Source organism: Neomonachus schauinslandi, chromosome 3 (assembly GCF_002201575.2).
Source record: "Neomonachus schauinslandi chromosome 3, ASM220157v2, whole genome shotgun sequence".
NCBI classification, from domain to species: domain Eukaryota; kingdom Metazoa; phylum Chordata; class Mammalia; order Carnivora; family Phocidae; genus Neomonachus; species Neomonachus schauinslandi.
The window spans coordinates 139,662,717-139,677,276 of record NC_058405.1 but is presented as its reverse complement, the minus strand read 5'-3'; the positions used below and the strand labels follow the sequence as shown (position 1 = coordinate 139,677,276).

Sequence of the window (14,560 nt, the reverse complement as noted above, 5' to 3'; positions counted from 1 at the left end):
TCGGGTCTTGGCCTCAGGGTCGTGAGATCGAGCCCCGCATTGGCCTCCACGCTGGGTGTGCAGCCTGCTTAAGATTCTCTCTCTCCCTCTGTCCCTCTCCAGCCCGCCACCGCCCCCCCCCCCCGGCTTGAGCTCTCTCTCTCTCTCTAAAACAACAACAATACACTTAAAAATTTTCATTCACATGTACAGTAAGTCCCTGGGAACCCAGACCAAGAAAGATTTAAAGAAACTACTCACAAAGGGGCTCTTAGGGAGTATTGAGATACGGTTAGGCACCTCTCCCTTTGTATGAAATGTCACAACAAAAGTAAAGGCAGATGATGTTAACATGATCACGGTGTCTGATGTCACTGGTATATATATATGTTCTACCCAAACCCTCACATCTTGAAAAATACTGTCACATCTTACCTATCACTATGCAGTACTTTTGAACACTGAGTGTTCAAAGGTGTATGTTAAGGGCTTCAAACCACTGAACACATTCCTGTAACCTGGGATTGCTGTGCAGCATTACCTCACACAGTAGTTGGCTTGGGCAGTCATTTTGCTTCTCTGCATTCCAGGAACAAGAAGAACCACTGGCTGATAGATTACACACATGCCTGCACATTTTTAAATGTATATGAAAAAGTCCTGGATGTTTGGTTTCTTCTTGCTACTCTAGTTTGTGGTCTTCTTTTTCTTTTTCTTTTTTTTTTTAAGATTTTATTTATTTATTTGACAGAGAGAGACAGCAAGTGAGGGAACAAAGCAGGGGGAGTGGGAGAGGGAGAAGCAGGCTCTCTGCTGAGCAGGGAGCCTGATGCGGGGCTTGATCCCAGGACCCTGAGATCATGACCTGAGCTGAAGGCAGACCTTAACAACTGAGCCACCCAGGCACCCTGTGGTCTTATTTTTCTTATAGGCAACTTTAAGCTTCTTTCCTTCATAGTCCTTTTGAATAGGTTGTTCTCATTGAAGAGGCTTGGAGCATATTTGGGAGAAATCCATGAGAGCATTTGCTAATAGAGTATGAGTGTGTGAGTGTCTTTTTAGTTGTGCGAGAGTGCTTGAGTGTGTATGTGAATGTGTGAGAGTGTGTGTGTGTGAGTGTGTATGTGTATGTGTGTGCATGCAAAGGTGGGTGGTGAGTACTGACTTCAGGATTCTAAGCACAGCCTTTCCAGAGAGACAGTCAACAGGGTCTCATGAACAGAATTCCTCATCATCCCATTCAAAATCTCTTCCACTGAGTTTCCCCATCTCAGTTAAAGGCAACTCAATCCTTGCAGTTACTCAGATCAAAAAAGTCTTCACTTCCTCTTAGAGGAAATCACCTGGGCTGTATCTTCTAAATAGGTCCAGAATCCTATCGTTTCTCACTGTCTCCACTGCTGTCCTGGGGAATGAGCACTCACACGTTTGCCTGGCTGATTACGGCAGCCTCCTTATGAATTCCTGTGCTCTCATCCCTGCCTCTGTGCTCTCCCCTTCCATGTATTCTCAATGACAGCCCAGTGGTTTTATTTGTTTTTTATTATTTTATTATTTTTTTTAGCTTTTCATGACCACTTGCTATTTACGAACAATTTTAAATACATTTATTTTTTTATCTTTTTTTTTCATCATGATAAATGTACTCTTTAATCCCCATCCCCTATTTCCCTCATCCCCCTACCCACCTCCCCTCTGGTAACCACCAGTTTGTTCTCTGTAGTTAAAAGTCTGTTTCTTGGTTTGTCTATCTCTTTTTTTTCCTTTGCTCATTTGTTTCTTAAATTACGCATATGAGTGAGATCATATGGTATTTGTTTCTCTCTAACTGACTTATTTCACTTAACATTATACTCTCTAGCTCTATCCATGTTGTTGCAAATGGCAAGATTTTATTCTGTTTTGTGACTGAATAAAATCCCATTGTATATATATACATCAACCACATCTTTATTCATTCATCTATTGATGGACACTTGGGCTGCTTCAATAGTTTGGCTAGTGTAAATAAGGCTGCAATAAACATCAAGGTGCATGTATCCCTTTGAATTGGTGTTTTTATATTTTTGGGGTAGTGTGATTCCTGGATCATAAGGTAGTTCTATTTTTAATTTTTTGAGGAAGCTCCATACTGTTTTCCACAGTGGTTGCACCAGTTTGCATTCCCACCAACAGTGCAAGAGGGTTCCTTTTTCTCCACATCCTCACCAAAACTTTTTGTTTCTTGTGGTTCAGGTGTGAGGTGATATCTTATTGTAGTTTTGATTTGCATTTCCATGATTATGAGTGATGTTGAGCACCTTTTCATGGGTCTGTTGGCCATCTGGATGTCTTCTTTGGAGAAATGTCTGTTCAGGTCTTCTGCCCATTTTTAAATTGCGTTATTTGATTTTTGGGTGTTGAATTGTATCAGTTCTTTATATATTTTAGATACTAACTCTTTATCATACATGTCATTTGCAAATATCTTCTCCCATTCCATAAGTTGCCTTTTAGTTTCGTTGATTGATTCCTTCACTATGCAGAAGTTTTTTTTTTGATGTAGTCTCAATAGTTTATTTTTGCTTATATTTCCCTTGCCTCAGGAGACATACCTAGAAAAATGTTGCTACAGCCGATGTCAGATTACTTCCTGTGTTCTCTTCGAGGATTTTTATGGTTTTAGGTCTCATATTTAGGTATTTAATCCATTTTTAATTTATTTTTGTGTCTGGTGAAAGGAAGTGGTCCAGTTTCATTCTTTTGCATGTGGCTGTCCAGTTTTCCCAGCACCATTTGTTGAGGAGACTGTCTTTTTCCCATTGTGTATTCATTCCTCCTTTGTCAAAGATTAACTGACCATATAATTGGGGGTTTAATTCTGGGTTTTCTGTTCTAGTCTATTGATATGTGTCTATTTTTATGCCAGTACCATATTGTTTTAATTACTATAGCTTTGTAATATAACTTGAAGTCCAGAATTGTGATACCTCCAGTTTTATTTTCTTTGGCTATTCGAGGTCTTTTGTGGTTCCATACAAATTTTAGACTAGTTTGTTCTAGTTCTGTGAAAAATGCTTTTGGTATTTTTATTTATTTATTTATTTATATTTTATTATTTATTTATTTATTTATTTATTTATTGGTATTTTTTTAAAAATTTTTTATTGTTATGTTAATCCCCATACATTACATCATTAGTTTTAGATGTAGTGTTCCATGATTCATTGTTTGTGCATAACACCCAGTGCTCCATGCAGAACGTGCCCTCTTTAATACCCACCACCAGGCTAACCCATCCTCCCACCCCCCTCCCCTCTAGAACCCTCCGTTTGTTTTTCAGAGTCCATCGTCTCTCATGGTTCGTCTACCCCTCTGATTTCCCTCCCTTCATTCTTCCCCTCCTGCTACCTTCTTCTTTTTTTTTTTTCTTAACATATATTGCATTATTTGTTTCAGAGGTACAGATCTGAGATTCAACAGTCTTGCACAATTCACAGCATTTACCAGAGCACATACCCTCCCCAGTGTCTATCACCCAGTCACCCCATCCCTCCCACCCCACCCTCCACTCCAGCAACCCTCAGTTTGTTTCCTGAGATTAAGGATTCCTCATATCAGTGAGGTCATACCCTCCTACACTGTTGGTGGGAATGCAAACTGGTGCAGCCACTCTGGAAAACAGTATGGAGGTTCCTCAAAAAGTTGAAAATAGAGCTACCATATGATCCAGCAATTGCACTACTGGGTATTTACCCCAAAGATACAAAAGTAGGGATCTGAAAGGGTACGTGCACCCCAATGTTTATAGCAGCAATGTCCACAATACCCAAACTATGGAAAGAGCCAAGATGTCCATCGACAGATGAATGGATAAAGAAGATGTGGTATATATATATAATGGAATATTATGCAGCCATCAAAAGGAATGAGATCTTGCCATTTGCAACGACGTGGATGGAACTGGAGGGTGTTATGCTGAGCGAAATAAGTCAAACAGAGAAAGACATGGTAATTTTTTTAAAGGCTTTTTATTTATTCATTCGAGACACAGAGATACAGAGAGAGAGAGAGAATATGAGCAGGGGGAGAAGCAGAGGGAGGGGGGAGAAGCAGGCCCCCCGCTGAGCAGGAAGCCTGACGCGGAGCTCGATCCCAGGACCCTGGGATCATGACCTGAGCCGAAGGCAGACGCTTAACCATCTGAGCCACCCAGGTGCCCCAGCTGTTGGTATTTTGATAGGGATTGCATTAAATGTGTAGATTGCTTTGGGTAGCTTAGACATTTTAACAATATTTGTTCTTCCAACCCATGAACATGGAATATTTTTCCATTTCTTTGTGTCATCTTCAATTTCTTTCATAAGTATTCTGTAGTTTTCAGAGTACAGATCTTTTACATCTTTAGTTAGATTTATTTCTAGGTATCTTATGGGTTCTGGTGCAGCTGTAAATGGGATCAATTCCTATTTTTGTTTTTTTAAGTTAAGCCAGATGATGTCACTCTTATGCTCCAATTCCTCCAAGGGCTTCCCACTTCTCTCAGAATAAAAGACTCCGTGATTACAATCCCCTCTGCCCTGCTCTGCTCCCACCATGCGTCTCTTCTGCTTCTCCTCCTGCTCCTCCATCCACACTCCACTGTGCTGGTTTCTTTGCCCTTCCTCCAGCCAGGCAGGGAAACTCCCACCTGAGGGTCTTCACTCCAGCTATGCCATCTGCCTGGAAAGTTCCTTCTCCAGAGACCCATGTGGCTCACCCACTCCCTTCCTTCCTGTCTTTGCTCAAAACTCACTGATCAAAGAGGCCTACCCTGACCACCATGTTTAATACTACACAGAACTCCCATCCTGCATGAACCCTTAAGTCCCTTACCCTGTTCTACTTGTCTTTATTCTTAAACTTCATCACCTTATAACATACTAGGTAATGTACTGATTTACCATGTGTATTGGTTATAAACAAAATAAAATAATGGCATACCACCACCATCACTAATACTGGAACTCCCCTGTCAGCCTACTACTGACTTCCCTGGTCTGGATGAAGTGTTTAGGGGAATACCTGGCATAGAATGGGCCCGCCAAATAAATGTTTGTTGATTAAATGAATGAAGAACTATAAAGTGGGTCTTTTTTACAAGATCTGTATCTTCTAATTGACTATAATAATTGACTATTGTTGCTATATATGAATGTTATTAATTTTCTTATATTGATCCTTTATATAGCAACTTTGAAGAATTCTTATTGATTTAAGTTATTTTTCTAGATTCTCTTGGTTTTTACATGTAGAAAATCATACATCTGTAAAAAGTGACAATAATGTTCATCCTTTCTAATACATTTGTTTGTTTATTTATTTATTTTCTGTGCTAACATTAGATAAGACTTCCAGTAAAATGAAGACTAGCAGCAGTGGCAGAGGACATTTTTGTTTTGTTCCTGACTTTAAGTAGAAAGATTCAAATGCTTTATCATTAAGTATGATGTTTCTAAAGTTTTTAGGTTTTTTTGTTTTGGTTTGGTTTTTGCGTCTATCCTTTGTTACATTTTGGATTTTTTTTAAAAAATCATGGCTGGACACTGAATTTTATTGATGCCTCTTTTTGCATTTACTGAGATTATCATATGATTTTTCTCTTTTATTTTATTTATTTAGTGAGTTGCATTTCTTTGTTTTTCAATGCATTTAATTTGTTTTTTGGCCAATATATTTGCATTGTTAAAAAATATTAAAGAGACATTGGGGCGCCTGGGTGGCTCAGTCGGTTAAGCGACTGCCTTCGGCTCAGGTCATGATCCTGGAGTCCCAGGATCGAGTCCCGCATCGGGCTACCTGCTCGGCAGGGAGTCTGCTTCTCCCTCTCCCGCTCCCCCCTCTTGTGCTCTCTCTCTCACTCTCTCTCAAATAAATAAATAAAATCTTTAAAAAAAAATATTAAAGAGACATAGAAAAACCTGTAATAAAATATTTCTGTTTTCACCTACCTAGTCCCCTTCCTTGTGTCAAAAGTAACCACAATTATTAGTTTTTTATTATCTGCCAGTTTCTTTGTATTATCTAAACAAATACAACTTTATATTCTTATTTTGTCTCTTCCTTACTTCATTAGTGACCTACTAAGCTCACCCTTCTGCATCTTGTTTTTATTACTTAGTTATTCTTCTATAGTAGTATATAGACAGTGTTCTGATGCTTTTGCTACAGAGTATTCCATTGTATGGATGTATTTCTTTAAACTACCCTCAATGACTGACCTTTCCTATAGCTTTAAAAGATTGAAGTTTTGTAGTTTTTTTTAGTTTCATAGGATTTCTTTTTCTTTTTTCCTTAACTTTTTATTAACAACTGTATTAACTCTTCTTCCTTAACTCTTTAAAAGATTTATTTATTTATTTATTTATTTAAGAGAAGGGGGAAGGGGCAGAGGTAGAGGTGAGAAATCCTCCAGCAAACTCCCCACTGAGCATGGAGCTTGATCCCAGGACACCCGAGAGCATGACCTGAGCTAAAATCAAGTCAGCCGCTTAACCAGCTGAGCCACCTAGGCGCCCCTCTTCTTCCTTAACTTTTAATTGGAATCTCCACACAGCAAATTTGAAAGAATAGTATGATGAATGTCCAAATAGACTTCATCAATTTTAAAATTTTGTGACATTTCCTTTCTCTATCTCTCAGTCTGTATTTACATATATATTCTTTTTCTTAAATCATTTCAGAATAAGTTGTGAACATATGTATTTTCACCCTAAATATTTCAACAGGTATCCTAATGACAAGGATGGTTTCTTCTACAGCTATATTCCAATTTTACACCCAATAAATTTAACATTGACACAATAGTATTTTCTGCTCTGTTGTTCATTTTCTTTTCTTTTTCTTTCTTTCTTTTTTTTTTTTTTTTTGAGGTTTTATTTCTTTGAGAGAGAGAAAGAGATAGCAAGAGAGAATACAAGCAGGGGGAGGAGCAGACGGAGAGGGAGAGCAGACTCCCCACTGAGCAGGGAGCCTGATGTGGGGCTCGATCCCAGAACCCTGAGATAACAACCTGAGCAGAAGGCAGATGCTGAACCGACTGAGCCACCCAGGCTCCCCTGTTGTTCATTTTCAAATGTTTTCAAATTGTCCCAAATTGAGGATAATTCATTGCATTTGATTGTCATGTACAATTCTTAGTAAAACCCTCCTGGTTTGGCTTGTATAATTTCTTCTCCTATTTCTTTATCTGGTGTGAACTTTTCATTCTCCAGCCATTACACAACTAATTTTGCCCTTAGCTCTCTCCTATTCTCATTTACCACACTGCTCTTTAGTGAGTAGTGCTTTGCTTTCAGAAATTCTCTCTGAAGGGTGCTATTCATAAATCTATGTCTTTGATTCTAGCCACTCTTATCTATCTGGTACTGACCAGCTTTCTTTTGGATGTTTGCCCATGGGCTCACTCTTCACTCCCCACCCCACCTCCACTCCTCTTCTGCCTAGGTAATTCCCACCCTTTTGTTTTAGGTCTTAGCTCAGGCATCATTTCCTATGAGAAATAATTATTAATTTTCTAAATTAAATAGTTGAATCTCTTTATGATCTAGGATCATCCTTCTCGTCTCTTTGGTAATAATAACCAACACCCTTGCCTATGTTATCTTGCTCAGGCTGTCTCTTGCGCTTGAACCAGCCCTTTGCCTTCTCCCTGGTCACACATTACACTCATCAGTTGAAGGTCTCAACCATAATTAAGATCCTATAAAAGGTCTCCCCAGATTCCCAAATCAGAATTTATTTTTTCTTCTGCTGAACACTGTTTTGTTTTCCATTTGCACTTACAATGATCTATTTTGCATTAGTTAGATGTTCTTAAGATTTGTTACATAATGCTTTTTAGATTAGACCATCTTCAGTATAGGAGAGTTATGAAGTGACTATCCCAGTATCATTTGCTGCTGATTCATAGATTATTGAGTATGGAAAATATGGAGAGGGAATCCCATGCATATACGTAGTGATTAGCTGAAAACCGAACCTATATAAAAGGAGATGAGTTGAAGAAATTCTAGCTTTGACTAGATTTTGTTAGAAGACAAGTAATTTCTTCCACACCATTAGAGGTAAGGGCTTTTCCTATAATAAAGAATATACATATTATAAATATGGTTATAAAAAGTTTGTAAGAAATGTTTAAGATGGGCGCCTGGGTGGCTCAGTTGGTTAAGCGACTGCCTTCGGCTCAGGTCATGATGCTGGAGTCCCTGGATCGAGTCCCTCATCGGGCTCCTTGCTTGGCAGGGAGTCTGCTTCTCCCTCTGACCCTCCCCCCTCTCATGTGCTCTCTCTCTCATTCTCTCTCTCTCAAATAAATAAATAAAATCTTTAAAAAAAAAAGAAATGTTAAAGATAACCATATAAATGTGTAGAAAAATTCGGGAAACAAACTGGATGAATTTTGTACTTTCTCTCGGCTTTTTTCTTTTTTTTTTTTCCAACCTTCTGCTTCCCTTTTAAATCAGTGGCTCCTTTGCCTGACACAATAATGTGAAGAAAGTACAAAGTAGAAAGAAATGCCTTGATATCTTCTTTATGAATTAAGACTAATGATACTCAACATTGCAGCAGGGCTATTTTAAATTCATGATGGATTGGTGTATTAATCATTTAGAGAGTATAAGGGTAAAGATTTTATTTGTCATTGTATCTTCCACAGCCTTATACAATACTCACTGAATGTATGAAGTAATTCAAAAAACAAAAGTCAAATTTTAGATTTGGGAGTCATTAATACAAAATGTAATTTTATAGAGTCATTAGCTTAAAGTTGCAAGGTTAAAACTACTTTTGTTATATAATCATTCTTCCTCATTTATTGGTATGATTACACAGAAACTCTTATAGGTCTATTGTTACCTAGTTATTCAATATTTCGGAATATTCTAGTCCAGTTCCAAAATTTGACAGATTACAAAGTATTATTTGTTTGCTCCTGATTTCAAATAAAATGCTGCAGATTTTTAAAAATACGTCTTCTTCCACCCTACCGATAATGATTCAATGAATATAGGGTAGGTGTGAGGAAGCGTGTTCTAAAATTTTTTCTAGGAGATACTGATAGTTAGCCAGATTTAAGAGCCATTGTTCTAGTCTATATCTGATGTTCATTGTGGATATAATATATATGGATTCCCCCCATTTCCCAACTTAATCTATTTCATTTAGGAAAATCCTCACAAGAGGTGAACATCTAAACCTAATAATTCTCCCCATAGTTGAATTGTATGTTGAGATTCTGAAGGTATCTCCTACACATGCTCTAGAAAATTAGACAATAAGTCCTCTGAAAACATTAATATAAACTGGGACCACCTAGTCAGCTAGTGGCACAATCTGATTGTAGGCAAATTGTGTTAGATGTAAATAGTCTGGCCAGCTAGACTTTATTAATTTTTATTAAAAATGGAAACACCAATACCCCCAAATCTGTTTCTGCTCCTTATTTATTCAACTGAAAGAAAATGTGCTTAAGAGGAACAAGAAATCTAAGAAGAACAAGGACAAGACACTAAAGAAAAATTAATGATTCTTGGAAAACATAAGTCCTCAGAAAATGTCTTCCCAGCTTCCCATGTAATTAAATTTTCATCCAAAAACTATGTTGAACTAAGGAAGAAAAAAAAAATGTATTGTTGCCCTAATCATTATTTTGAAGATTTGCTCATGAGTGCAATTTGTTAAGACTTTGATTTTAAAAATTTATTCCGCCACACATCCATTTGCTTCAGTATTAACAACAAGCACCCTGCTCTGAGTAGCTGAACAACAAGCTCCACTTGGTGGCCATGCACTGAACAGAATAAAGGAAACAAGAAACTTCCAAGCCATGGTTTTTCCTGTGACTTTTGGAATATTTGAATGGACAGAGAAAAAAGAAAACAACTATTACTCAAAAATTATTTTGATGATATCTGTCATTTCTACTATAGACTCTCGGTCCCAATTCCACTAGGTTAATTATGGGAATTACAGCTAAAACCCCAGATTTTGGTAGGGCCTAAAATCTGGGAATTCGAAGCACAACCAATTCATCACTCAATTTATAGGTGATTCACCAGAGAAGCAGATGCATATGTGTGGTGGTGGCTGTCATTGCATTGCAAGGAAGTAAGGCTTGGAAAAGCAAAATACCCTGCTTGAGACCACTTACTAAGTTTGGAATAAAAAGTGTATTTCTTGTATTTCTAGCTCCAGTTTTCTGCTCTTATCCATGAGCTCTCCCTGGTTCAGTAGCTATGATTCTCTGCCTAAAGGCTGGGAGGTGAAACACCACACTTCTTTAATCTTTAGGTGACACAAAATCGCAGTTCTTCCTGTTTGCAATCAATGCCTTTGCCAAAATGCATCACAGTGAGGGCTAAGTTCACATGGTCTGTGGACACTGAACTCTGCACTATCCAGCAGTGGGATGGGACCCAGCTCTCTAGTAAGATCCTTGCTTTTATGTAGGCCAGTGTAGAAATGCCTGGGAACAGAGCAGAAGAGGAAGCGGGCCCAGTTTGCAATCCAACTCGGCATAATCAGAGTTTCAGCTTTTCAGGGGCTCACTGCCACTCTTTAAAAGCATAAAAATTCCCTCTAAAAAGAAATTCCTGCTCGAAACAGACTTTCAAATATTCTCTGATTAAAATTGCCAGGTTTACTTTGTTTGTACCAGCTGTTAATGCAATCATGTACAATTCTATGATTTTGTGTCAATGAGTTAATTCTCCTTGGTGCTGAACCAAATGGGATTGTAGATTTAGAGAATGAACAAGAAATGGGCTGTGTCTAATGCGATGTCCTAAGAAATAGCCATGCTACACAGACTATACATGGGATCCACACATGCTTCGGCCAGATGTGATTTTGTCCTGTCATCTCCACAGCTGGTATTTTCTTAGTAGTTTATAAATACATCCTCTATTCTTTCTTGTCCATCTTTCCCCACTTAAAAGTTACATTCTGAAGTCAAGTTTATAATGAAAATAATTTACCACATGGCGTTGGGTCATTAAACCCCCTCATCTACAGCAAAGTTTTCCTGTCAATAAAAGCTTATTAAACATATTGTGATGATACTGTTTCTTTTCAAATAACTAATCTTTCTACTTTCTACTTTTTGAATCTACCTGCTGGATAATTTTTATGCCAATCCATAACTTCACTTAAGAGCTAACCTGGGAGTATAGAAAAGGCAGAAGAAATCATTTTCACCTTCTTGTCTATCAGCACTAATCCTCTTAAAAGTACCCGTTCAATCAAGGGATCCAACAGAAGCTCAATTTCCTCAGCAGATGGAACAGTGAAAGGTACAGTGTAAAAGGGTAACCACTGAGAGTGAGAAAGGAAAAAAACGGAGTGACCTGAGGAGACACCCCGAGCCCAGGAGCACACAGTACCACACATCTTTACTCGGTCAGACGTATGCACGTATCTCTGTCAAGACTGAAAAGCCAAGGAAATGTCAGGCTTTGGCTTTCAGCTGGCAGGGACATGTACTGGAAATATTTGATTACAGAGTGACTGAAACTCAGTCAGAGGTTTAACAGTTAGCAGAGAGGCAGCAACGGCTAGAGAAAACGGACCATGATTTTCTCCACTGGGTTCCACCAGCCCTGACAACAGTGACAGCTAAGTTTTTAAAAATAGTGTGATGGATTCTGATGACTCTGGAACATTTTATGTTAAAAATAAAATAGTGGATGCATCCCCTAAGAAAAATGGCTGGGGAAACACATCATCAGAATGTTACAGACATTGCCCATGGATTGCCCAAAGAAAACAGAACGAATTTTCTGAGAAGATTGAATAGAAATACTGAATGGACCCAACTTCATTTAATACCCACAGAGTTCATGTGAAATGCAATTAAGAAGCCTGGGGATGGAGAAAAAGAAAAGATACAAGCCACAAAATGGTCCTTTACAGCTTCCTTGGAAGGCCATAACCCACTCTTTATAAACATGATGTGAAGCACAGAGTTGAAGTGTGTTTTCAAAGATTTGGCTCCACTCCAGAGGTCTTTCTTTAATGCTGTTTGCAAAATTTATGCTAAAGGCAGATTTATGGACACTGTTAGAGAACAGGTATTTCCCTTCTTATTCTTAGAGAAGAGTTTTATTATTTTGGTCCATTCGCTAAGCAAACTTAAGCTTGAGTTTGGGCTGTAAATTCTCAGTTCTATATGTAACAGCATTGTTTATTTAGAAACAATGAAGCTTCTGATTCTAAATAAAAAAATCTCAGGGTCCTATAAGACTTTTCTCATTTCCAAGGCCTTATCCAGATTTCATAGAACTTTCACCTCCGTAATTCTAAGCCAATAGGTTTAATCTTTCTATGCTGTAAAGAACACTTTTCATCACCTTTTCTCCCTGGAATGCTGAGGTCAGTATACTGATTGAGAAACAGGGTCTAGAGTCAAACTACCTGAGTTTGAATTCTGGCTCTTTTACTCACCAGTGTTGAGAATTCAGGAAAGTTCTTAATCCCTCTAAACCTCGATTACCCATCTGTAAAATTAGGATAATAACAGTTCCTACCTTGTAGGGATGTGGTGAAGAGTGAATGAGATGATACGTGTAAAACATATAGCACAGTGCTTAGTGCACAGAAGGAAAAATCAGTACTATCTTGCAGACGGTTAGGATACCTACATCTTAGGGCTTTGTGTTGTTCAGGCTGAACACATAATGGCCATAACCCATTTCTCCATGTCCTAATTCTTTTTCCATTTCCTTCCTCCTAGCTCTCTAGGCCTTCCCCAGGCTCTTCACATTTGTTAAGAGGTCTTCTGCTAATGAGCAAGAAGATTCTGGTCAATGACAATTTTTTCAAAGAATTACCTGCTTTAAGGGGCACCTGGGTGGCTCAGTCAGTTAAGCATCTGCCTTCGGCTCAGGTCATGATCCCAGGGTCCTGGGTTCGAGCCCTGCGTCGGGCTCCCTGCTCAGCGGGAAGCCTTCTTCTTCCTCTGCCACTCCCCCTGCTTGTGGTCCCTCTCTCACTGTCTCTCTCTCTCTGTCAAATAAATAAATAAAATCTTAAAAAAAAAAAAAAAGAATTACCTGCTTTAAGAAAAAAAAAAATTACCTGCTTTATTCTGTTTTAACACATTAAGCATTTCTTTAGTTGAGTTCATTGAGGATTCGTACCCCAGAGATCTTAAAAGAAAATGAGAGAATGGGTACAAAAGACAGAAAATGGACTAGTTGGGTAGCTGGAGGGGTAGAGACAAAACCAAAGAGGAAAGACACAGACAGACTTGTGAAAGCAGGTGAACTTCTAGGTGATTTATCTGCTTTTAGCCACAAGAACAGAATTGTTCCAACTGGAGTATTGGTCCCCTGAGATGATCAGTAAACACATGGTTTCACTGACGGTCAAAACAGTTTGTCCAGAATATTTCAAACCATATTTTCAGCTTGGAGTCTCAAAGCACATTAACATATGAAGGATTCTGAGAAGGTCTATGGTAAAGAAACCTGCTTTATTTTGTTTATCCCATAATACTGATCAATATATAACACGGGTCAATAACAGTTGGAGAATCCTTCCACTACCATTATTTTAGAGCTGAGAAACAGAAATTCCCATGAAGAACAAATTTTGGGGAGCTAGTGAACCATGATAAAACTGATGGAATGTAAAGGGGGACTAATGTTTAGTGAATGCCTATTACATGTACCAGAAATGGTGCTAACTTTTTAAAAAATATTTGCTCCCTCCTGATAAGGTTAAGGTAATAGTTTTTAAGTGGGAGGGATATTTACAGTGCTTTATGAAAGAATATCATGGCACATTTTAGCTGTCTTTAAGTGGGGGCCTAAAAGCTCTTTTAAAAATGAAGGATCTTGAGCAATCACGTAGCCCATATTCATGCCTATTGATTTTGCACTCACTAAGACATTTGGAGTGTCAAAGTTCATAAATACTGGAAGTAAAACCAATGAATCGCCAAAGTAGTAATTAGTAAAAGTTTATTGTGCACACGCCAAAAAGACAGTTTGCACACTGGAGTACTCACCCCAAAACGTGGAACAAGGCTCAGGGGCATATTATTATAAAGCAGCTTATGTAGTGAGGAAGCAGTGACTGCCTCCTCTTCACAATTATTGGTTATAAGATTACAATCTTCTTAAATGATAGGGAATTGGTCAGTGCTTACCTCATATCAACCTTGGGAAAGGTTCAAGTTTTGCTTATAATTTCCAGAGGCGTAAACAAGAAATGAACCAGGTCAAGTCGGTCTCACAAAATAAGCTAAATTAAGCTTTGTTCGTATGACTAAACTGGTTTTGTCTGCCCAGGCAGTTTTTAGGGCTGGTCTCCCAATTGTTTTTGATTTTAACAACCTCCCCCACTTTTGGTCATTCTCTCAGAAGGCTGAGAGTATGATCAACCACGATAGTGCTATTCCCCATTACCACCACTGATGTAGTTAAGCTGAAGAATCACACATTCGCTGTTTCCATTAGTTGAGTCATCAGGATGTGTTCATAGGACCAGCATATATTTCATACAGTTGATAATGTAAGTATATATGAAAGTGATGTAAAAGAGCAGTTTTATAGTGTTA

The 14,560-nt window shown here is 38.3% G+C and overlaps 1 protein-coding gene across 1 annotated transcript in view; it reads left to right on the top strand.

Annotated features, from left to right (window-relative positions):
• Positions 1–14,560, top strand: part of CCDC141 (coiled-coil domain containing 141) — a 182,679-nt gene that overhangs the window by 89,077 nt on the left and 79,042 nt on the right. The window lies entirely within an intron of this gene.